Here is a 23,534-nt window from a genome sequence, read left to right on the forward strand (position 1 = left end):
CTCTAGCTATCTATACTGGTGACCCCTCCGCCTACCTATACTGGAGATACCTCTAGCTACGTGGGCTAGCTAATACCCTATAAGGTTTTTTTAAGTGGCTCAAATCAAAACTTTGCAATGGGGCCCCATGATTTCTAGCTACGCCCAATTGCCCTCATGCCCTCCACTACCCACAGCGTAGTGCACTACTACATAATCACTAGTATTAATGATAATGGCCTCAATTCACTAAGGGCCATACAGAAAAAAAAAATGCAGAGAAATGCCGCATTTGGCATTTGTTTTTTTAATTCCCTAAACTTTGCCGACATGCAGCAGTCATTCGGAAATTTTCCAAAGAAGATCTGATTCTGTTTTGGAAAGAGTCAGCCTATTTTCTAAGCAGGTGAACTGCCGATGGGAGGCAGGAGGGAGGGGGTTGCCGTTCTTACGGATCCTGGAGGCTGTGCTGGGGGGGGGGGGGGGGGGGTCAGGAATACCTGAAAGGTCAAGGCCATGGCTGCTGGCAAGTGCAAGGGCTGCTGCCTGCCTGGTGCTGTGTCCAACCGAGACCTCCGTCTAGTGCAGCAGCATAGCCTCATCCATCCCCCTCCGTACTGCACTTGTGGTGTCAGATCAGTTCGGGATCAGCCATTAGCACACAGTGGAAGGGAGGCAGTGCAGGGCTGATGAGGATGTGCTGGGGGTCAGGCGTCGTTGTACTGCTAGACCAACACTGGCAACTTTGCTAAGGGATCAACAGTATAAAAGATCGACCGTACAAAACATATAGCACCTCTCTGGACAACTATGCGGATGGAAGGCAGTGCAGGGCCAGACAAGAGGCAGCATAGAAACGTGACAACCGGCTTGCCAGGCAGAAGAGTACGCTGAGGATTACAGCTGTCGCCAACTGATGTCCCGCCCAGAAGTGCATTGGCACCAATAGGGTGAGAGGGTAGACAGAATAGCTCCTCCTATTGGCTGTCTACCATGCAGTAGGCATGGATCATGCAGCAATGCGCTGCAGACTTTGCATCAGGATTGCGGTGATTGAACACTCTATGGTCGATTCAACATGTCCAATTTGATTTTGATCGATTTTCCGTTCACTTCTACGGAAAATCAATTTAAATCAGATCGGACATGTTGAAAATTATCGATCTGCCAGGAAATCTGCCTGAAAATCTTATCATGTGTAGGCATTATAGAGGCACAATTCACTCGTATATGTGTATTTCAGAATATGGAGAAATAGCAAAATAATTTTTCAATAAATGTATTAAAATCAAAATCAACAGATAAATTTAAAATAAGACAAACGCTAGCTATCAAACAAACAGTAAACCACACTGTAAGGGCTGTGTTGATGCGATTTTACATGCGATTCCGATTTTTGATGAAAGCAAAAAAAGTCCTGCATGCTGCGTTTTTTCCTCATTTTTCTTCCTGTGCTGCTAGCATCCAGTTAAAAATCGCAAATTAGAATCGCAATTCGGAATTGTGATTTAAAGTGTAAATGTAGCCTCAAAAGAAAACCTTCCAATAAAGAATACAGCACTTACCATGCTTTCCTTTCACACGAATCCAGTTCCTAAATCCTTGTTATTACAGTTTGTAGTTGGAGTTTCTTTGGTCTGTGTGAAGGAGCTCTAGCAGTAGCTGTTGGCAACAAGATGACACAGTCAGAAGCAAGTCCCAGAGGCTCAACATCTTTTTAGGTGCCAGAAAAACACAGAAGTTCCCAGGTCCCGAGTCTATCACAGCAAGGTCTGAGGCAGGAGCAGTAAAGCATTCAGAACTATTCCGCAACTACTAACCCACTTTGCCAACGTTCTCCAAAGAATAACTGTTGCTCAATATTTGATTATGAGAATATGATACAGGTTTGAGAGTGAACAACAGAAATGGCCAAACACCATCAAAACAAAAAATAAAAATCGCAAAAGTATGCAGAGTGTGCAGAAAGGACCCATGCAATTGTAAACTGACCTAAAGAACAGTAAGGTCCTCTAAAATGTACCACACCACTCAAGCATATTATCTATCTATCTATGTATCTATCTATCTATCTATCTATCTACTAGAGTAAGTGCCTCAACCTTCAAGGAAGAAGTAGCGCCCTGCCCCCAGGGGCGGTCCTAGACTTGCCACCGAGCTGTAGGGGGTTGAGCAGCAGCCGCCGCTATTAGTAAGAGGCAGTGGGTGGGGATCACTTACCTCTTCCGTGTTCCAGTGTGCGTTCCACTGTCGTCACTTCCTGCAATGCCGTCCACTTTCAATACAGTGGGCGGCACTGCAGGAAGTGACGACAGTGGAACGCACGCTGGAACGCGGAAGAGGTGAGTCATCCCCACCCGCTGCCTTTTACTAATAGCGGCGGCTGCTGCTGAGCTTAAAGAGAACCCGAGGTGGGGTTCTCACAACAAAATCCCCATACAGAGGCTGGCTCTGCCTATCGAGCCCAGCCTCTGTTGCTAATCAGATACCCCCTAAATCCCCCCTGTGCTCAGCCAGACCCCATAAATTACAGCCGCGCTGTGCGGCTGTGTTTACCTTCCTAACGTCAGTCTCGGCGCTCCCCCGCCTCCTGCAGAGCTCCGGTCCCCGCCCGCGTCCCTTCCCTCCAATCAGCGTGGAGGGAAGGGACGTGGGCGGGGAACGGAGCGATACAGGAGGCGGGGTAGAGCGGAGACTGACGTTAGGAAGCTAAACACAGCCACTGCTGACACGCTGCGTGTCGGCAGCATGGCTGAGATTTATGGGGTCTGGCTGAGCGCAGGGGGGATTTAAGGGGGATCTGATTAGCAACAGAGGCTGGGCTCGATAGGCAGAGCCAGCCTCTGTATGGGGTTTTTGTTGCGAGAACCCCACCTCGGGTTCTCTTTAAGCTGGAGGGAGAGCGCACATGGGGGACCCAGGTGAGGGGGGGTCCTGCTGAGCTTAAGCTAGAGGGGGTCCGACCCCCCCTCCCCGCCACTGTGCCCAATACCCCTGCCCGCTACCCCCTTATGGGTCAGCTAGTAGTATTGAAAAAGCAATATTTATTTAAACAAACATCATAAACCAAACAAAAGTAGAAAGCAGGGAATATCAAAATCATAACAATATACAATAAATATGGAGTCTCCAAAACACCCTCCTGAAAATAACAGCCATCGGACAATCGTTACATTATATTAAGTGCATAGTACATGTCATGGATCTATAAAGATCAATATAGGAATACCTACAAGCAAGGAATATAAGGCTGCTTAACCACTTTGAAACCCTTGCTACATTTATCTACTCCCCACAGAACTTTATCTGGGGCTAAGGGGAGTAGATAGGCGTACTTGTGGTAAACAGTGTGCTGTATGCCCAATAAGCTATCTGATTATGTATATAGGGTATCATTTTAACCGTGACAAGTGAGAGAATAGATTTTGTGGTGTTTGACAACTGAGGGATAAGTCATGTGATTTTTTTTTACCGGAAAACTGAATGAAAAGCAATAAAACTGATATATTCATGTACTCTATACCCCCAAATAAATACTTGTAAAAACAACAAAAGTGACAGCATTGAAAAGAGAATACATAGTTACCCAAGGGACTTAGCTTTTAAAATATGTATGCCATGAGAGTGTATTACTGTTAATCATGAAGAAAAGGGCTTTTAATTACTGATAGAGTACAATGAGAAAACAAAAAACACAAACCAGAAACTAATATATTTTCGCCATACATTGTACTAGGAACATTATTTAAATGTTGAGATAACCAGGACAAATTAGTAAATAGAATGTGTGTGTTTTACCTATGGTAACATTGTTTATTTGAAAACTATAGTGGATGGAAATGGAGAAATAGTGTATTTTTTCTTTTTTTTCCTCATTTTTCCCTTTAAAATGCACAGATAATAACATAATTACTAAAAGCAAATATCACCCTCACAAAGCATAATTTGTGGCAAAAAAAACAAGATATAGATCATTTACATCTGATGAGTAGCAATAAAGTTATTGGTGAATGAATGGGAGGAGCGCTAAAATGTGAAAATTGCTCTGGTTTGCTCTGGCAAAAAACCCTGTGGTGCTGAAGTGGTTAAAAAAAAATAAGTGGATAGGCGTAAAGTAAGGAGGAAACAATAAATAACACCAATGGATCAATTCAAGAATAAAACCAAACAGAGGTAAAATAATCGCAAAAGAAAACATTTGATGCCCATTTGATGCACAAAAGAAAACAGAACCAGAAATAGTGAAGTACCGACGACTTTGGATAGTGTATCCAATGTAAAGACAAGAGACCACAGTATCCTGGCCACAGGAGTGCGAAAGGGTGCACGTGGCTGTTCTGTGCCTGTGCCGACTGGTGGATTTACTGGGCCGCTTAGTGGAGGATCAAGGCGGCCTGGAAAGATTGCCCCAGGTATGTATACATTTTTTTTTGTCATCCTAGGTACACTTTAAAAGTACACCTAAAGTAGGAGGTATATGGAGGCTGCCATATTTATTTCCTTTTAACCAATGCCAGTTAGGCAACTGGTATTGCTTTAACCCCTTCAGTACTAGTGGTCTCTGCCCCCTTAAGGACCAGAGACCGCTGGTACCAGAAACCTGCACATAACAACAAAACGCCGCACATACCACCGGCTACCGCCATCCACGCCGCACACCCATCGCCTCAGGCCACCCACTCTGCCATCTCTATGACGGCAGAGTTCTGTGAGCTGGTCATGAGCCGATTCTATTGGCTCCTGACTATGTGATCAGTGTAAGCCAATGGGAGTTGCTTACATTGATGATAGGGTCAGGAGCCAATGAAATCGTGCGGCGGTAGTGATGTGAAATCTAAAGACCTGGCAGCAGGGGCGTAGCAATAGGGGTTGCAGAGGTTGCGACCGCATCGGGGCCCTTGGGCCAGAGGGGCCCCATAGGGCCCTCCCTCAACTGCAGTATTAGCTCTCTATTGGTCCTGTGCTCATAATAATCACTTCTATAGATACTTTGAATGGTGGTAATCACAAACAAACTGTTCCCCATCTCCTGCTTGCACCTCTGACACTGTAGTAGCCATTGGCAGATTTTGGTGCTCCGTATCAATTGTTATGTATAGAGTGCTTGGGGGGCCCCATGTAAAACTTGCATCGGGGCCCACAGCTCCTTAGCTACGCCACTGCCTGGCAGGAATAACACCATCAAAACAGGGCATAGATTTCAATTACTGCCGCCTGGAAGTGGTTAAACTGGGTATGCACATGAGATTACTGATGCCTGACAGGGATCTGGAAATAATCTCTTGGGCGACAGTTTGCGGACGAGGATGTATAGACACGCCTCTAGCCTACTAGGAGGGAGGGACAATCAGTGGCACATGACTGAGGGGGATGGGGTAAGGAGGGAAAATAACTGTCGGGAAGCGTACAGTCAAGATAATCTGCCAGTTTGGATCTCTCACAGTTGCTTCGGGGAGGGTCGAGGGCGCTGTACAAACACTAGATTCTCAGTAGAGGCGGTCTTAGCATCCATCTCTACTGGCCAGGTTTAGTATGTGTATGAACCTCTGTAGACAACTTTAATCAGAGCAGCTGATCGGCATAGTTTATAAGTGTCTGTGGCTGAAAGCATTGGAAGGAAAGGATCAGCAGAACAGTAAGAGAATCAACATAGTTTAAAGGACAACTGTAATGAGAGGGATATAGAGGCTGCCATATTTATTTTCTTTTAAACAATACCAGTTGCCTGGCTGTCCTGCTGATCTTCTGCCTCTAATACTTTTAGCCATAGACCCTGAACAAGCATGCAGCAGATCAGGTGTTTCTGATATTATTGTCAAGATTAGCTGCATGCTTGTTTCTGGTGTTATTCAGACATCACTGCAGCCAAATAGGCTGCCAGGAAACTGGTAGTGTTTAAAAGGAAACAAATATGGCAGCCTCCCTATACCTCTCACTACAGCTGTCCTTTAAGGCTGCTTTCACAGTGGGACGTTACAGGCGCACGTTAGAGCAGCCTGTAACGCAGCCCACCGCACAGTAATGAAAAATCAATGGGCTTTTCACAGTGCCCACGTTGCATTACATTGTAACGCTTGACGTCAAGTTAAAGTGCTGCATGCTGTGCGTTATGCGCGGCTAAGTCGCGTAAGACTGTTGGCACATGCTCAGTAATGTTGGAGGAGGAGATCTCCCCTCCTCCTCCTCCTCGGCCAGCCACATGGCTAATTAATATTCACTTCACTCAGTGACGTGCAGTGTTTACTTCCTGGAGCGGCCGCTCTGTGGGGCGATTGGCCGGCGGGACCATGTGATGCCGATCCCGTGGTCTCCGCATCCCATAGCACCAAAAAGGCGCACCAAGAGCTGCATAACGCAGCACTAGGTAGCGTCCTGCTCCAACACCACCAGGCGTTGCGTTAGGGGCACGTTATGCGACCTATAACGTCCCCTAAAACGCAACGTCCTGGTGGGAAAGAGGCTTTAGGCTGGTTTCACACCAGGATGTTGCGTTTTAGGGGACGTTATAGGTCGCATAACGTGCCCCTAACGCAACGCCTGGTGGTGTTGGAGCAGGACGCTACCAAGAGCCGCGTTACAAGCAGCTCTTGGTGCGCCTGCTCTGTTGCAGGCACTGCGGAGGCCACGTGAGCGGAGCTCTCCGCATCACGTGGTCCCGCCAGCCAATCAGCGGCCGCTCCAAGAAGAAAACACTGCAAGTGCAGTGAATATTAAGTAGCCATGTGCCTGGCTACGTAGCAGCCTCTCCCCGCCTCCTCTCCGCCCCCAAAATAAAAAACCCACCCGTACTGAGCATGTGCAAACAGTCTAACGCGGCTTCGCCGTGTGTAAAGTACTGCATGCAGTACGTTATCAGGACATGCTGCGTTACAATGTAACGCAACGTGGGCACTGTGAACAGCCCATTGATTTTTCATTACTGTGCGGTGGGCTGCGTTACAGGCTGCTCTAACGTGCGCCTGTAACGTCCCACTGTGAATCCAGCCTAAAGGTAGGGGAATATGGCAGTCACACATATTATAAGGCTCGTAGGTTACATCTTTCCCTACTATCCATGGCGGCCTGGAGGGGGAATAGTAATTAGCGCCACCTGCCGGATGCGCCCGGCTAACGGATAAGAACCGGCTCGTATTATGCAATGTGAACATTGTAAAAAAACAGCCTAATGAGACTGTATCAAGTTAAAGCGGAGCTCTGCCATATATGTCCTGCCACACTCGCTGAGATATGATATGAGCCAGGCAAGGGAGGCGGATCCTAACCACATAATAGCAAACTCATTTCAGCAGTGGCGTAACTAAGGAGCTTGGGGCCCAGTGCGAGTTTCACATGGGGCCCCAAGCACTGTATTGATATGGAGCCTCAAACCCTACCAAGGACAGCTCCAGTGTCAGGGAGGAGTATTTAATAGTAAGGAAATGGTTTGTTATGGATATTTATTGCACATATAGAGATGTTAAATTACCAGCATAGCACCAATGCACAGCTAATAAGATGGATGAAGGAGAGTCCCTTGTGGGCCCCTCTAGTCCAGAGCCCCGGTGCGGTCGCTACCTCTGCATCTCCTATTGCTACGCTACTGTTTTTGATGAGTCCAGTCCAGGTTTGCCAGATCACTTCTGTTTTTTAGTTACAGTATCTCCAGAAACTTGTCAGTTTTGTCCTCTTCCATCCACAGGTGTGAATTAGTGAGCCTCAGTGTTTAATTATCGCACCCAAGAAAACTAGTCAGACAGAGCATTGCTAAACACTGCCTGACACAACAGACAGCTTCTTCTAATTAAAACTTTATATTTCTGGTCCTATGAACAGTAGAGAAAATACATAAAAAAAAAATGATATACATGTATGGTTAAAGGTGGGTACACACATCAGATAAAAGTCTTTGGAAAATGAAAGATCACAGACTAATTTTACCCCCTTCCATGTAGTATGAGAGCCATACTCTGCACAGTCTATTCTATTGTGCTGAACTCCCTATCAGACAGAAATCTTTGCAAGATGCTGCACACAAAGATGCTGTACACATGCAACAGATCACTATCTGCAAAAGATCCATTCCTGCAAATTGCATTCATAGTCTATGAGCAGGGCCGGCCCGCCCATGAGGCGGGGTGAGGCGGGTTCCTCAGGCGGCAGGAAGTGGAGGGGCGGCACCAGATGAAGTGGCTGTGACTGAGCGGGGGGAGCCAGAGCCGCGGTGAGGGCAGCCCGACCTCTCCCTCCCTCTCCCCGGGCCGCCCTCCATGCTCCCCCCTCGGAGTGTAGGCAGCAGAGTTAGCGCGCAGGGAAGCGCTGCTGTACACAGCCTGTTACTCACCTCCCTGGATCCGATCGCCGCTCCCGCCCTGCTGGTCTCCTCTCTGCAATGTAGCCGCTGATACATTACACACGCTGCTTCCTGTTTACACAGGAAGCAGCCGCGTGTGTATCAGCCGGCTAGGCAGAGAGGAGACCAGCAGGGCGGGAGCGGCGATCGGATCCAGGGAGGTGAGTAACAGGCTGTGTACAGCAGCGCTTCCCTGCGCGCTAACTCTGCTGCCTACACTCCGAGGGGGGAGCATGGAGGGCGGCCCGGGGAGAGGGAGGGAGAGGTCGGGCTGCCCTCCCCGCGGCTCCGGCTCCCCCCTCCGCCATTATGAGGGGGCACCTACCTGGGCAAGCTACCTATCTATCCTATACTGGGGGGCACCTACCTAATCTAACCTGTTTTGGGGGCAGCTACCTATCTATCCTATACTGGGGGGCACCTACCTAATCTAACCTGTTTTGGGGGCAGCTACCTATCTATCCTATACTGGGGGGCACCTACCTAATCTAACCTGTACTAGGGGCAGCTACCTATCTATCCTATACTGGGGGGCACCTACCTAATCTAACCTATACTGGGGGCCAGCTACCTATCCATCCTATACTGGGGGGCAGCTACCTATCTAACCTACACTGGGGGGCAGCTACCTATCTAACCTACACTGGGGGGCAGCTACCTATCTAACCTATACTGGGGGCAGCTACCTATCTATCCTATACTGGGGGGCACCTACCTAATCTAACCTGTACTGGGGGCAGCTACCTATCTATCCTATACTGGGGGGCACCTACCTAATCTAACCTGTACTGGGGGGCAGCTACCTATCTAACCTATACTGGGGGGCAGCTACCTATCTAACCTATACTGGGGGCAGCTACCTGTCTATCCTCTACTGGGGGGCACCTACCTAATCTAACCTGTACTGGGGGCAGCTACCTATCTATCCTATACTGGGGGGCACCTACCTAATCTAACCTGTACTGGGGGGCAGCTACCTATCTAACCTATACTGGGGGGCAGCTACCTATCTAACCTATGCTGGGGGGCAGCTACCTGTCTAACCTATGCTGGGGGCAGCTACCTATCTAATCTATACTGGGGTCACCTACCTAATCTAACCTGTACTGGGGGCACCTACCTAATCTAACCTATACTGAAGGGCAGCGACCTAATCTAACCTATACTGGGGGGAAGCTACCTATCTAACCTATACTGGGGGCACTTATCTAACCTGTATTGGGGGCACCTACCTACCTAGCTAGCCTATACAAGTGGCAACTATACTGGCTACCTATACTGGGGGCACCTACCTAACTAACCTATACTGGGGGTACCTACCTATCTAACCTATGCTGGGGGCAACTATACTGGCTACCTATATTGGAGGCACCTACCTAGCTAACCTGTACTGGGGGCACCTACTTATCTAACTTATACCGGGGGGGTGCCTGCCTATCTAACATACTGGGGGCAACTATACTGGCTACCTATACTGGAGGCAACTACCTGGCTAACCTATACTGGGGGCAACTTTACTGGCTCACCCATGCCTGGCCACCTATACTCGGGGGGGGACCTATAGCTGGTTACCTATACCGGGGGGGGGGGGGGCGCAATTTTTACACCCTCGCCCTGGGTGCATTTTAGCCTAGAAACTGCACTGTTGCCGCCGGCCTCCGAGTCCGATGACTCTGAGCTCTGCGGCCTCTCCTGTCTCCTCCAAGGCTGCATGCTGGTGACGCTGCCTAGTGCCTAAGCCTGCTGATTTGATGGCGGCGGCTGCCGCCCGCTCTGCTGCCCTGGCTGCGGCCGATTGTCACGGTCAGTCACTGAGCAGCGAGCGCCGCCGACGTGACGATGATGATGATAAGGCTGGCTGGCTGCCGCTCATGTTATGTAGAAATATTGGGGGGGGGGGGAGGGGGCGCCTTTACGATCTTTGCCTCAGGCAGCAGAAAGTCCAGGACCGGCCCTGTCTATGAGATCTGCAGATCATCATACACATCTTGTTTAACAAACATTCATCTGCAGATCAGATCCACCGGGATTGATCTTTGGATCTGCAGATGATTGTCTGATCTGCAGAGGATTGTCCATTAAACAAGGTGTGTATGAGATCTGCAGATATCATAGACTATGAATGCATTTTGCAGGAACTGATCTTTTGCAGATACTGATCTGTTGCATTTGTGCAGCATCTTGCAAAGACTTTTATCTGATGGGGAGTTCAGCTCCATCGAATAGACTGTGTAGGTGTGGCTCACATACTACATGGAAGGGGGTAAAATTGGTCTGTGATCTTTCATTTTCCAAAGACTTTGATGTGTGTAATGCAAGTCTATGGGTGATGTGTGTAGTGTAAACGACGGAGTGCAGAGCATCGTGGCGCACATGCACGGACCAATGGGAATCCCAGTGACATACTTCCTGCCCAGGAGGGGGTGAGTCACTGAGCGAGGGGCAGCGCTATGCATATTTGTCTCATTGTTGCAGTGATATGCAGCAGAAGCATCGCATTCCCACCGCAACGCAAAAAATAAGTGTAAAACCAGCCTCGGTGGGAAAGTCAGAGAGTGCAGTTTATGCATTTTTGTGTATCACTATTGCATTTTTCTCGTATAGTGTGCATGGGGCCTATTTTCTTATTTTGCATTCAAAATTTTACCAAATCTATGTAGTAGAAGGGTAAACTGAGTGAATACATTGAATGGATAATTTAGGCAGTTCCCTTATATTACATAGAAATGGTAAGATTGGATGAAAAAGATTGGATCATTAGTGGCCATCATAACGCTGCTTAGTCCAGTATAACGTACAGCATGCAGCACTTTGTTTAAACGTGCTGCGTTACTATGTAACGCAACGTGGGCACTGTGAAAAGCACAATTGATTTTACAGTGCTGTGAGTTATGCTACGTACACACATGTGACAACGATCGTTCGTTGAGAACGACGAACAAACTTTTAATTGATAAAAGAACGACCTAAGTAAAGTTAGTTTTAAAAGGTGTGTAACGATCTGATCGTTAGAACTAACGTTACATCACGTAAAGCAACTATTGCGCCTGCGCATAAAAATGAGAAGTTTCACGGAGAAATTGTGAAATGCGCATGTCAAGCCTAGTACGAACCACCGTTTCCAACTATGTACTACTTTTGCAAACGATCGTCGTTGGTTAAAATCCGCCGAGACAGAACTTTCTTTTGTAGCGATTTGGCTCGTTCATCGTTTGCCTTAATAGTCGGTGGTTCGTTTTTTGTAACGATCGTCGTTGGTAAAGATCGGGGAACGATCGTTACAAACGACTATAGTCGCATGTGTGTACGCACCTTTAGGGCTGGAACCCACAAGAGCGTTTTTTTGAGCATTTTGGCAGCGCTGCGATACGCTAGCGTTTTGCCAAAATGCTCAGCTGATGTTCATGGATGGGGCAACTTCCACAGGAGCGTTTGCGTTTCCCAGAAACGCAAACGCAGGACCTGCAGCATTTTGGGAGCGTTAGCGCTTCAATGTAAAGTATTGAAACGCTAGCAGAAACGCTCAGCAAAACCTAAACTGAGCGGTTTTGCTAGTGTTTTGCGGTTCAGCACACTGTAACAAAATTAAAAATAATTCACAGGACCAATCAGGATAAAAACGCGAAACGCAAAACGCTACACAACCGCTGAGCAAAAAAATATACTGTTGCAAAACGCGACCGAAAACGTGCATGAATCCACTTGCAAACCGCTCAGACAAAACGCTAGCGGTTGCGTTTTGCGTTTGCGGATTTCAGTGGGTTCCAGGCCTTAGGCTGCGTTACTGGCTGCTGTAACGTGGGACTTTAACGTCCCACTGTGAAACCAGCCTCAATTGAGGCGGAATCACCTCAAAAATGGCTCAAGCACCGCTTAACTAAACAGATCAGAAACGAACCGCTTAGATATGAACTCTCTCATAGGCCTAGTGCACACCAAAAACCGCTAGCAGATCCGCAAAATGCTAGCAGATTTTGAAACGCTTTTTCTTATTTTTCTGCAGCGTTTTGCGTTTTGGTGTAGCGTTTTGGTGTAGTAGATTTCATGTATTGTTACAGTAAAGCTGTTACTGAACAGCTACTGTAACAAAAAACGCCTGGCAAACCGCTCTGAAGTGCCGTTTTTCAGAGCGGTTTGCGTTTTTCCTATACTTAACATTGAGGCAGAAACGCATCCGCAATCCAAAATCTGCAGCAGCCCGGGAGTATGCGTTTCTGCAAAACGCCTCCCGCTCTGGTGTGCACCAGCCCATTGAAATACATTACCCTAGCAGATCCGCACCCGCAAGCAGATCGCAAACTGCAGCCGAACCGCTCTGGTGTGCACTAGGCCATAGAGAATCATTGTGTAAGCGCTTAAAAAAAAATAACAAAAATGCCTGCAGTGTGAACAAGCCCTCAAAGCACCTTGAAAACAACCAAAAAAAAAACATTGTTTATACTATATGTCAAATCGCAAAAAAAATAAAAATGCTGCAGGCAGCCCTGCAAACGCAACACTGTGGGCTCACTCCCATAACCTTTCAGTAGTGAAGCGCTTTCTAGGAATTGTGGGCATTCCTGGAAAGCAAAACCGCTACTGAGTGTGCAGTAGTGGTGGCCCAACCTCAGATAATTGAGCATCCAAATCTAATTAGCCCTGTGCAGAGTTTTGAGCCTGTGGAGCAAAAATAAAAATCACTGAACTTCAGAATGTAAGCTCATCTGTGGTTGAAAGATGTGGAGACTAGAGTTCTGCCACACCATAAGTGCTTTTCTGAGCGCTTTGCGCTTTCCGAGCGCTTTTTTAAAAAAAAAAATCAAGATTTTAATGAAGGTGAATGGGAGTGATTTTTAAAGGGAACCTTAACTGAGAGGGATATGGATGTTTCCTTATAAACAATATCAGTTGCTTGGCAGTCCTGCTGATCTCATTGACCAAAGTAGTGGCTTAATTACAGACCTGAAACAAGCATGCAGCTAATCCAGTCTGACTTGAGTCAGAGCACCTGATCTGCATACTTGTTCCGGGGCTGTGGCTAAGGGCCCGTTTCCACTTGTGCGGTGCGAATTAGTCGTGGAATACGCAAAATGAATTCGCACGCGTATGCAAATTTTACCGCAAATGTTACAGCGAATTTGCAGGCGTTTTCGCATATGTTAGTAAGTATGCGAATTTAACCATGTCAATGCCCGTGTGCTTTTACATTGATTTTATGCGAAAACGCCTGTGAATTCGCAGTAAAATTCTCTGTAAAATTTGCATACGAAAACGCATGCGAATTTCCTATTAAATACATTGTATAGCGGTAAGCGAATTCTGTGGGGTCTACCGTGCAGATTTTTTCTGCGCAGAAAACTCTCAAAAAAGTAGAAACAGGCCCATCCACTTGTATTGTCTATGCGAATCTGCATGCAAGAAACGCATGCAGATTCGCTCTAGTGGAAACGGGCTCTCAAAGTATTAGAGACACAGGATCAGCAGGAGAGTCAGGCAACTGGTATTATTTTAAGAGAAAAAAAAACATATCCTTCTCAGTTTAGGTTCCCTTTAAAAAGAGCTCAGAAAGCGCTAACCAATCAGAAGCGCTCAGAAAAGTGCTTATAGTGTGGCTGAGCCCTTTACAGTATTTTACTGCAGCAAAAAATGATCAGCGAAACCCACATGACACATATACGTATATATTTCTAATATCAAAATTAAAATGCAGTACTAAAAAAAACTATGCTAATAAAAAAAATTGCTCAGGTCGCTGGGAGCAATGTGGGCTCGTTTCCACCATAGCGAATCCGCATGCGGCGACGAGATGCGGATTCGCTTGTTACACTGAAGTGGCCGGGGCTGATTCCACATATGCGGCGTGCGGGAGCAATTTGGCGGCGGGCAAAATCTGCACGACGGGACCCACAGAATTCGCCTGCGTCGGGAATCCGTGCGAATCGGCGCTAATGTATTTAATAGTAAAAACGCATGCGTTTGTTACATGCGTTTTTACCCGCGATTTCGCGTGCGATTTCGCACCCTTTTCAATGTTATTTTGCCCTGGCAGTGTCATGGTTAATTTCGCATGGCACCCTGCCATGCGAAATCGCACGCGAAATCGCGGGTGGAAACGCATCCGCATGCGTTTTTACAAGCGTCGGAATGCCGGCGAAATTGCGTCGCAACAGTGGAAACGGGCCCTGTGCGGTTTCCTGGAGCGGGAAAATAAAGCCGACACTGCTGCTTTTTATCACACAACACGTGCGATTCCCCACTCTTTTTTAAGCGCTGGCGATTTAAAAAATTTCCTCAAAAGCGATAGATCTGCTTTCTATTGAATCGCAAACGCGGCTCCTGCACCATTTTCTGAGCGTTTGTGTTCAATAGAAAGGATAGGGAAATCACAAATCGCTTGAAAAAGCGTTTTAAATTGCGATTTCCAGAGCGCCTTAATGAATAAATACATTTATTAATTTCTGGTTCAAAGAGCTCACTTCCTGACTGACGTCAGGTAGTGAAAAAATTAATCGCTGAGCAAAAGCCTTCAGAAAAGCTTTTAGGCAGGGAAAAGCGCTTTGAAAAGTGCTCACAAAATGACTAGCGCTTGCAATAGCGCTGGCGATTTGTAATGTGAACAAGGCCTTGGGCCTCTTTTCCAGAGGCAGTTGAACTGTGTGCTCAGCAAGCAGTTACCAGGCAGCAGTGAGCAGATACCAGGCAGCAACAAGCAGTTACCAGGCAGCAACAAGCAGTTATCAGGCAGCAGTGAGCAGATACCAGGCAGCAGTGAGCAGATACCAGGCAGCAGTGAGCAGATACCAGGCAGCAGTGAGCAGATACCAGGCAGCAGTGAGCAGATACCAGGCAGCAGTGAGCAGATACCAGGCAGCAGTGAGCAGATACCAGGCAGCAGTGAGCAGATACCAGGCAGCAGTGAGCAGATACCAGGCAGCAGTGAGCAGATACCAGGCAGCAGTGAGCAGATACCAGGCAGCAGTGAGCAGATACCAGGCAGCAGTGAGCAGATACCAGGCAGCAGTGAGCAGATACCAGGCAGCAGTGAGCTGTTACCAAGCAGCAGTGAGCAGTTACCAGGCAGCAGTGAGCTGTTACCAAGCAGCAGTGAGCAGCTACCAGGCAGCAGCGAGCAGTTATGTGAGTTTGAGAGGCATTTCACTGTCTATCAACTGCCCATGGAAAAGTGGCCTAACTATGAATGATTATCCTCTTAGGCCTGGAACCCCCTTGAGCGTATTTTTGAGCGTTTAGGGAGCGCCTTCAATCGCTAGCGATTTCCCTAAACGCTCTGCCAATGTAAATGGATGGGACAGATTCTAGAGCGATTGCAATTAAGGAAATCGCAATCACAGGACATGCAGCATTTTGGGAACATTACCATTCTAGTGTATTGTATAGGAGCGGGGAAATCACTCCCAAAAAAAAACCGCTTGCAAAGCGCTATCACAAATCGCTAACGATTGCAGGCCTCATTGAGCATCCCTAGTTACAGTTACAGACAAGTACACAGAGGAAACTCACCTCGCTCCATGCTTGGAATATCCCTGCCTGTAGAGTCTGCCATCTGCTTCTGACAAGCTTGGCCAGTGCAGGTAATAATGATGATTCAAACACCTGCTGTGCACAGCAGAGACTTTTAGGTTACTTTCACACTGTGCACATTGCATTGCACATCCAGAAAAAAAAAGGATTGCAATGCAGCAGTGTTGAAAACTTGCATTGCGCATAACGAGTGCATAGAGGAGCATACAGTACATAGAAGTATGCTTCACTGCGAGTAACCGTGCATGTTGTCCAGTAACTGCTGTGCATCATTCCAATGGAATCTGCAGCACTATGGCTATCATTCATAAAGGAGCTGTCGGTATGGGGAATCAATGCGGGAAAACACTGCTGCCGGTATATTAGACTTCTGGGTGGGCATTCATAAAAATGTATCCATGTGCGGTAGCAGTGCGGAGATTCCCCGAACTAGGCAGGCGGTAGGCAGGCGGAAGGGTTGCGGAGACACGGAAGCTGCCGAGTTGATACATTTCTCCGTGTTCCGCTCTGCTGCAGCTGCCTGGGAGGTCTGTGTGTCTCCATTCACTTGCATTGGTATCGCCACATCAGAGTGAGCGGTACTTCCCGACCTCACACCGCTTGCGGTGATCTTTATGAATTAACATTTTGCTATATTTGTTCCGATAATCACCGCACAAGGCGGTGATTTATCACTCTGCTCGGTAGTGTAATTTTTTCATGCGGAAAGAGCCTTTATGAATGCTGACTTTGCAGAGTGTTCGGTAAAGTCAGCTGTTTTATGCATTTCCGCATGCGGAAATGCTTTATGAATGATAGCCTATGTCTCTAACGTGCAGATATGAACGCTGTATTGCACCGCAACAGGTGTTCTGTGAAAGTCCCTAACAGAAAAGACTATTTGGGGGACATTTCTGTGCTTATTTCAGCATTGTGTACCAGTATGTTACAAAGACAGTTGTAAACCGAACTTGATTAGTCCTTACATATTCTTACAGCAGATTAGTAATCCTACTAATGGTGCCCATACATGGTATACATTTTTTCATTTTTTATTGATTAGATAATTTCATTTGATTATTCCGTTCGATAAGATTTTTATTAATAAAACAGGATAATTGTTCATTTTTCTTGATCGAAAAAAATATTATTTTCAATTTTTATTCGATTTGATCGTTTAGGTCGAATAAATGTAAAATGTAATGTTTTTATTGTACCATGTATGGGCATCATTAGGATGATGATTCCCCTGCTAAAGCTGCTATCCATAAGGGCTTTTTCACATTAGCAAACGTGTGCATGAATCCGATCTTGTGCACGCATTGATGACATCAGGAAGTTGCGGTGCGACGCTGATTAATGGCAGTAGTTATAATTCACCCGACGGGAAAACGCAGGCGCCGGACGTTTAACTACTTAAACCTTTTGGACCTTTTGGACGTAGCTGCTACATCCAAAAGGCTGCCCCTGCTGCTACTCCTTGCCATGGGCAAATGGTCGTGCTCCCGCAGCCGCCAGTTAGCCCGGAGATCAATGAATGGGAACACAGTTCGCATTCATTGATCTAAGTCCCCGTTAGAAAGACCAACGGCTTCTTCAAGAAGCCACCCTCATTCTAAGTAACACATGCCCTCTTCACTTCCTGTAAGTGTATATGTTGTGGCCAAATAGTAAAATTACACCTACATACATTTTTTTAATAAACATTACCACACTTACATTTATAATTAACTAATAACTTCCCACACTCTCCTAAAAAATACCCCAATAAAACTTTTAATAAAAAAAATAAAAAACTACAATTTAAAAATTGGTCTGAACTTTTTAATATGTATGTCAAGAGGGTATATTACTATTATTTTTTAAATTATGAGCTTGTAAATAGTGATGGATGCATCTTTATTTCCAAATAAAATATTGGCGCCATACATCGTGATAGGGACATAATTTAAATAGAGATGGCCCGAACTGTTCGCGGGCGAATCTCTATGTGCCTGTACTACTTCCGGGTCACTATGAGTAGTACGGCTGCGCTGGCCCGGCGGTGCGCGTCCTTGATCGCGCGCCTGTTGCCAGGCACTCTCTGCGCATGAGCATGACGTCACGCACATGCGCAGAAAGTGCCCCCGTAACAGGAGCGCGATCTAGGACGCGCACCTCCGGGCCAGCGCAGCCGTATTACTCATAGTGACCCGGAAATAGTACAGGGTGAGGTGTTCGCCGACATCTCTAAATTTAAATGATGTAATAAGCCGGATAAATGGGCAAATAAAGTACATGGGTTTTACTCATGGAAGCATGTGTTATTTTAAAACTATAATGGCCGAAATCTGAGAAATAATTATATTTTTCAATTGTTTTCATAATATTCCCATTAAAATGCATTTACAAAACAAAACTTCTTAGCAAAATGTACCACCCAAAGAAAGCCTAATTGGCGGAAAAAAAAGGATATGGATCATTTTGTTGTGATAAGTAGTGATAAAGTTATTGGCAAATGAATGGGAGGTGAAAATTGCTCGAATGCATAAGGTGAAAAAACACTGAAGGCTGAAGTGGTTAAAAGCTCTTGGCTACGTCAAACCACAGCGCACCAAAACGCAGCGTTAGATGTGAAAGATAAAATGAAAGTTTGTGGACTTTCATTTTACCTTGGTTAACGCAATCTATTGCCGTTACATCAAAACGCAGGAAATCAGCGCAGTTGTGAAAGAGCCCTAAGGGCCCTTTCACACTTGCGTTTGCAAAACGCCGACGATTTTTGCCGGCGTTTTGCAGGAGTGATTTTTTTCCGAGATTTCACGAGGAAAAATCACTGAACACTGCGGCGATTTTTCCGCGATCGCGTTTACCGCTTCTATAGAACTGAAACGCGATCACCGTGAAATCGCCTGAAAATGGTACAGCCGACGCGTTTGGCATTCGCCCATGTAAGAACGGGCCCATAGACTTTTATTACACTAGCACTTTTAAAAAGCGCTAGCGTTTGAGCGTTTTGCTGAAATCGTGGCAAAACGCTCTAGTGTGAATGGGCCCTTTCAGACTGGGAAAACCTCACTGCAGGTGTCAGTAATAAAGTACATATCCTAACAGAGGGAGCCCTTCTAATATGTACTCAACTTTTTCAATGTGTTAACTGAATGGCTGTGTTCTGTTAAAATTGTCCATTATTGAATAAGTAAAATTTGTAAAAAAAAAAAAAAAAAAAAAAGAGGTGTAAGCTCCTCTGGTGATGTGAATGGTTCAATGACTTCTGTACAGGGCTGTAGAATACGTCAGAGCTATATAAATGTATAATAATAGTATGGAAAACAAAAATTTGCTTTCTTAAAGCAGAAAGTATTTTCTATAATTCAGGTTGGAGTGAGCTCCGATATGTCTCCCACAATGCATCACTGCTGAAATATACAAATTACCCATTGTTGTCCCTGTGGCTGGAAGCACACTAAAGCCCCATTCACACTTAAAAGCGCAAAACTCCGGCGATTTTTGCCGGCGTTTTGCGGGAGTGATTTCACGTGGAAAAATCACTGGACAGTGCAGCGATTTCTCCGCGAACGCGTTTAGCGCTTCTATAGCACTGAAACGCAATCGCCAGGAAATCACCTGAAAATGGTGCAGGCTACGCGTTCCCGTTTTACGATTTTGGGCGATTTGCGGCAATTAGCGCAAATCGCCCAAGTATAGAACGGGCCCATAGGGCGGATTTGAGCATTTTGCCAAATTCGCCGGGAAAACGCTATAGTGTGAATGGGCCCTAAGCAGAATTGCCTGCGTTTTTCAGGAGTGCACTATTGTGTGCACCCAGCCTGCGGGCTAAACCAATGAGTTCTGGTATACCATGAGCTTGCTGGGTAGTCTGTTATAATCGTGTGTGACTGTGGTAAGGACGTATACAGAGACTGATGGGAATGGATCAGTGATCTCTGTACAGCGCTGTGGAATATGTCAGAGCTAAATAAATGTATAATAATAATATGTGACTGTGGTGAGGACATTAGAGTGTAAGCTCTTCTGGTGCACAGACTGATGTATAGCGCTGTGGAATATGTATATGTTTATTGGTGAGTGTGGCAAAGTGTGCAGATACCATGAAATGAAAACCAGAATTGGGATGACACTTTTTCCATGCTATCGCCGTGCTCCCCCACATGTGCAATTATTTTATCAGGTCGCATTACGTCTGGCCTCCTCGGTGTGCAATGGATTGAACACAAACTAATTATCTCTGCTTTGTTTTGCTCTTTTTCTGGGGAAATGCAGGGATGCGGTGGTGGAGGCGGTGTGTGATCTCGCCAGATGTAAGGAGTCAGTCAGCGGATAATATGGCCTACTTGTCGCCATGGCAACTCTCTACAACTAGGCCATGGCAGCTGCACCCCCCACTGGTGCCGAGTGGCCCAGGAAATCAATAGCAGCCGCGGCGTGTGAAGTGTACAGAACATGGCGTCACTTCTACAGTCTCTATCACACCTACTAATGAGCCTTCTGGCGCCTCTGTCACACTGCTGCTGTTTATTAGAACTTATATGCTATGTCACACATACAAACAGAGCACGAACATCCACCAGGCAGCCTAGGCAGGTGCCTAGGGTCTAGTGGGTGACAAGGGGGCCACCTAAGACCTTTTTTGACCTCTCTCTACTTCAGCTTACCAAAAGGACCGCAAGAGCGCTCCGAATCTACTACCTTGTCTAGGGCCGTATTACATCTTAATCCATCTCTACTTAGAAACTATACCTGGCCACACACCATGCAATCTGATCATACCCCCTCCATGCAATAGTACCAGCAACTTTTGTTTTCTATGATACATTAACCCCCCTGGCGGTTTGCAAAAAATCCGCCAGGGGGCAGCAAATCTTTTTTTTTAATTTTTTTTTTTTTTTTTCATGTAGCGAGACAAAGTCTCGCTACATGATAGCCGCTGCTCAGCGGCATCCCCCCAGCCCCTCCGATCGCCTCCGGCGTAGTGTTGTCCGGATCATGAACGATTCGGATCTTTGATCCGAATCTATTTTATGAGTCGATCATCCGAATCATCAAAATGAACGATTCGGATCGCAAAAGGGGCGGGGCCAGAAGCGACACGCCCCCTCTCAGCGGGCAGCGGGCTCCTGGAAGCAGAGCTGAGATGGATCGCTCTGTTGGATGGGAGGCAGCCTTGCAGCCACAGGTAGATGAGAGAGAGGGGACATGGGTGCCACTGCCAGATATGTGTAGAGCACACATACTGGCTATAATGTGCTGCCCATTATAGGCTGTCTGTTCCGTAGTTGTGCTCAGTGATCACATTGGAAGCTTTTGGCTCAGCACAGCTCAGTAACTTTGCAGGCACTGTGATTGCACTGCACTCAGCACTAAACAGCTGCACTTATCTTCTGGGAATGCTTTCCTTCACTGTGCGACGTTTGCAGTCAAAGTATACAGATGAGCATATAGGTGAAATACATGTAAAGCATATGATTGCTGCATGTGGGTATTGTGTGCAAACATTTCTGCTCTCTGCTCGTCCCTCCTCCCATCTCTGTCCACTCCCTGCCCTCTGTCCATCTTCTCCCCTTCTCTGTGTGTCCAGCCCCCTCCCCTTCTCCTGTCCACAGCAGGAAAAGACCTGTCCTGCTAGTCATTTCACCCCGAATGCTTCGGTAGTAAAATGATCCGAGATTCGGATCAAAGATCCGGATCTTTTCAATGATCCGATTCGAATCATCCGGATCATTGAAAAGATCCGAACTTCCCATCTCTACTCCGGCGATCGGAGATCAGGAGATCCCGTTCAAAGAACGGGATCTCCTGGAGGGCTTCCCCCGTCGCCATGGCGACGGGCGGGATGACGTCACCGACGTCATCGACGTCGTGACGTCAGAGGGGACTCCGATCTGCCCCATAGCGCTGCCTGGCACTGATTGGCCAGGCAGCGCACGGGGTCTAGGGGGGGGGGGCGGCCGCGGCGAGAGGAATTGCGGCGGATCGGCGGGTAGCGGCGGCGATCAGATGCTACACGCAGCTAGCAAAGTGCTAGCTGCGTGTAGCAAAAAAAAAATTATGCAAATCGGCCCAGCGGGGCCTGAGCGGTGCCTCCCGGCGGCATAGCCCGTGCTCAGCACGGGCTTACCGCCAGGGAGGTTAAAGTGGACCTGAACACTTGCACAGGACAGAAGGAAAACAGGGATAAATGCACCCTGTATGTATTTAAAGAGTTTAGGCTGTCTAATTCCCCCTCATCTGTAACTAATCCCAACTGTAATTTGATCTCTCAGCTGTGTCAACTGGCTGCCTTGGCAGAGCAGCTAATTTGTAACACACAGGATGTTAACCCCTATATCTGCTTCCATGAAAACAAGAAGTAGACACACTGCAGATTTATTGCAGGATTTCTATCAGCTGTAACAAAGATTTTTTTTTCCTTAAACATAATTGTGCTGTTGTGTGTCTTTTATAGCAGAGAGCGAGTTCTGAGTTCAGGTCCGCTTTAAAGGAAACCTGCCGTAATAAAAATGCCCACTTTGGGCACTTACCTAGGTAGAGGGAAGCCTTTGGATAATACAGAGGCTTCCGCCTCCCACTCCTTCTTGTCGATCCATCACTGGGTGCAGCTGAAAGCCGTTGACAAGCACTTGTTGAGCCCTCACTCCTGTGCAGTAGCACAGTAACAGACCCGATCAGGCTCTTTTTTTTCCCATGCGGAAGCCCAAGTGGATCCGTGCTATTGCACAGGCACGAGCCGTCTTCACCTGCGCAGTAGCATGGACCTAACTGGGCTCAGATTTTTCCACCAAAGCCTGAGTGGGTCTGTGCTACAGCATGAAAATAAACTAATGAAATACACAATTGTATCTATCCTCCTTCTCCTAAAAATGATTTTTTTTAGGATATCCCAGTTTTATTTTATATTTAAATTTACGTTTTAGGTTTTTACTGTTTTATTGTTTCTGCTCAATGACACATTCATTGAAGTATGCCAAAGCTAAAATCTATGAACTATTGAACCTTTTTATCTCTTTCCTGCTCTCAGAAGCCATTTTCTGCAAGGAAAGTGTTTTATAGTTGTAGTTTCTTATCAGTGAGGGTCACACTGTTTTCTGACCTGGTCCTAACTCAGACAGGAACTGCCACTTACATACCTGAGGCCTGATTCACAAAGCGGTGGAAACACCCTTTATCACGCCTAAACTCAGTTTAGGCGTGATAAGAAGAAACTCGCGCGAAGGCGCCCATTAAACCCTATGGGCGCTGCGCGCGGAATCGCGCGATTGCGTGCGGGACCTCGCGCGATAACCAGCACAAAGCGGTGCAAAGGTTATCACGCCTAAAGTCTTTTAGGCGTGATAACTGAGTTATCACCGCTTTGTGAATCAGGCCCATGATGTTTAACTCTTTCAAGCAGAGAAAGAAAAAAGGAACACAGCATAGTTATTTGTGTGCTAGGCACTCTACATACACATGTCTATCTCATCATGTCACATGTCACCTGGGGTATCCTTTAAGTGAATACCACAGTAAACAGAGGAAGTGGTCAGAGCAACATATCTGACCGTAGATTTGCGATTTGCGAAAGAATCAGAGCGTGAAGATAAAACATGTCACTTCTGAGCTGCATCTGTCCAACTGGATATATGGGAAACATGCAGAACTAATGAGTGAATGTGACAGACTGTACACCCCCACTGTACTCATTGCCGGGATAGGATAATTACCTGAAAGGTCCCTGACACCAATATGG

General features: G+C 46.7%; 1 long non-coding RNA gene across 1 annotated transcript in view; it reads right to left on the minus strand.

Moving 5' to 3' along the window:
* The window catches only part of LOC137538181 (uncharacterized), a 209,781-nt gene that overhangs the window by 182,001 nt on the left and 4,246 nt on the right, over window positions 1-23,534 (minus strand). Inside the window, exon 2 of the long non-coding RNA XR_011024703.1 lies at window positions 1,545-1,641. This is a non-coding gene — a long non-coding RNA (uncharacterized lncRNA). The remainder of the gene's footprint in view (window positions 1-1,544; window positions 1,642-23,534) is intronic.

Source organism: Hyperolius riggenbachi, chromosome 11 (assembly GCF_040937935.1).
Source record: "Hyperolius riggenbachi isolate aHypRig1 chromosome 11, aHypRig1.pri, whole genome shotgun sequence".
Taxonomy (NCBI): domain Eukaryota; kingdom Metazoa; phylum Chordata; class Amphibia; order Anura; family Hyperoliidae; genus Hyperolius; species Hyperolius riggenbachi.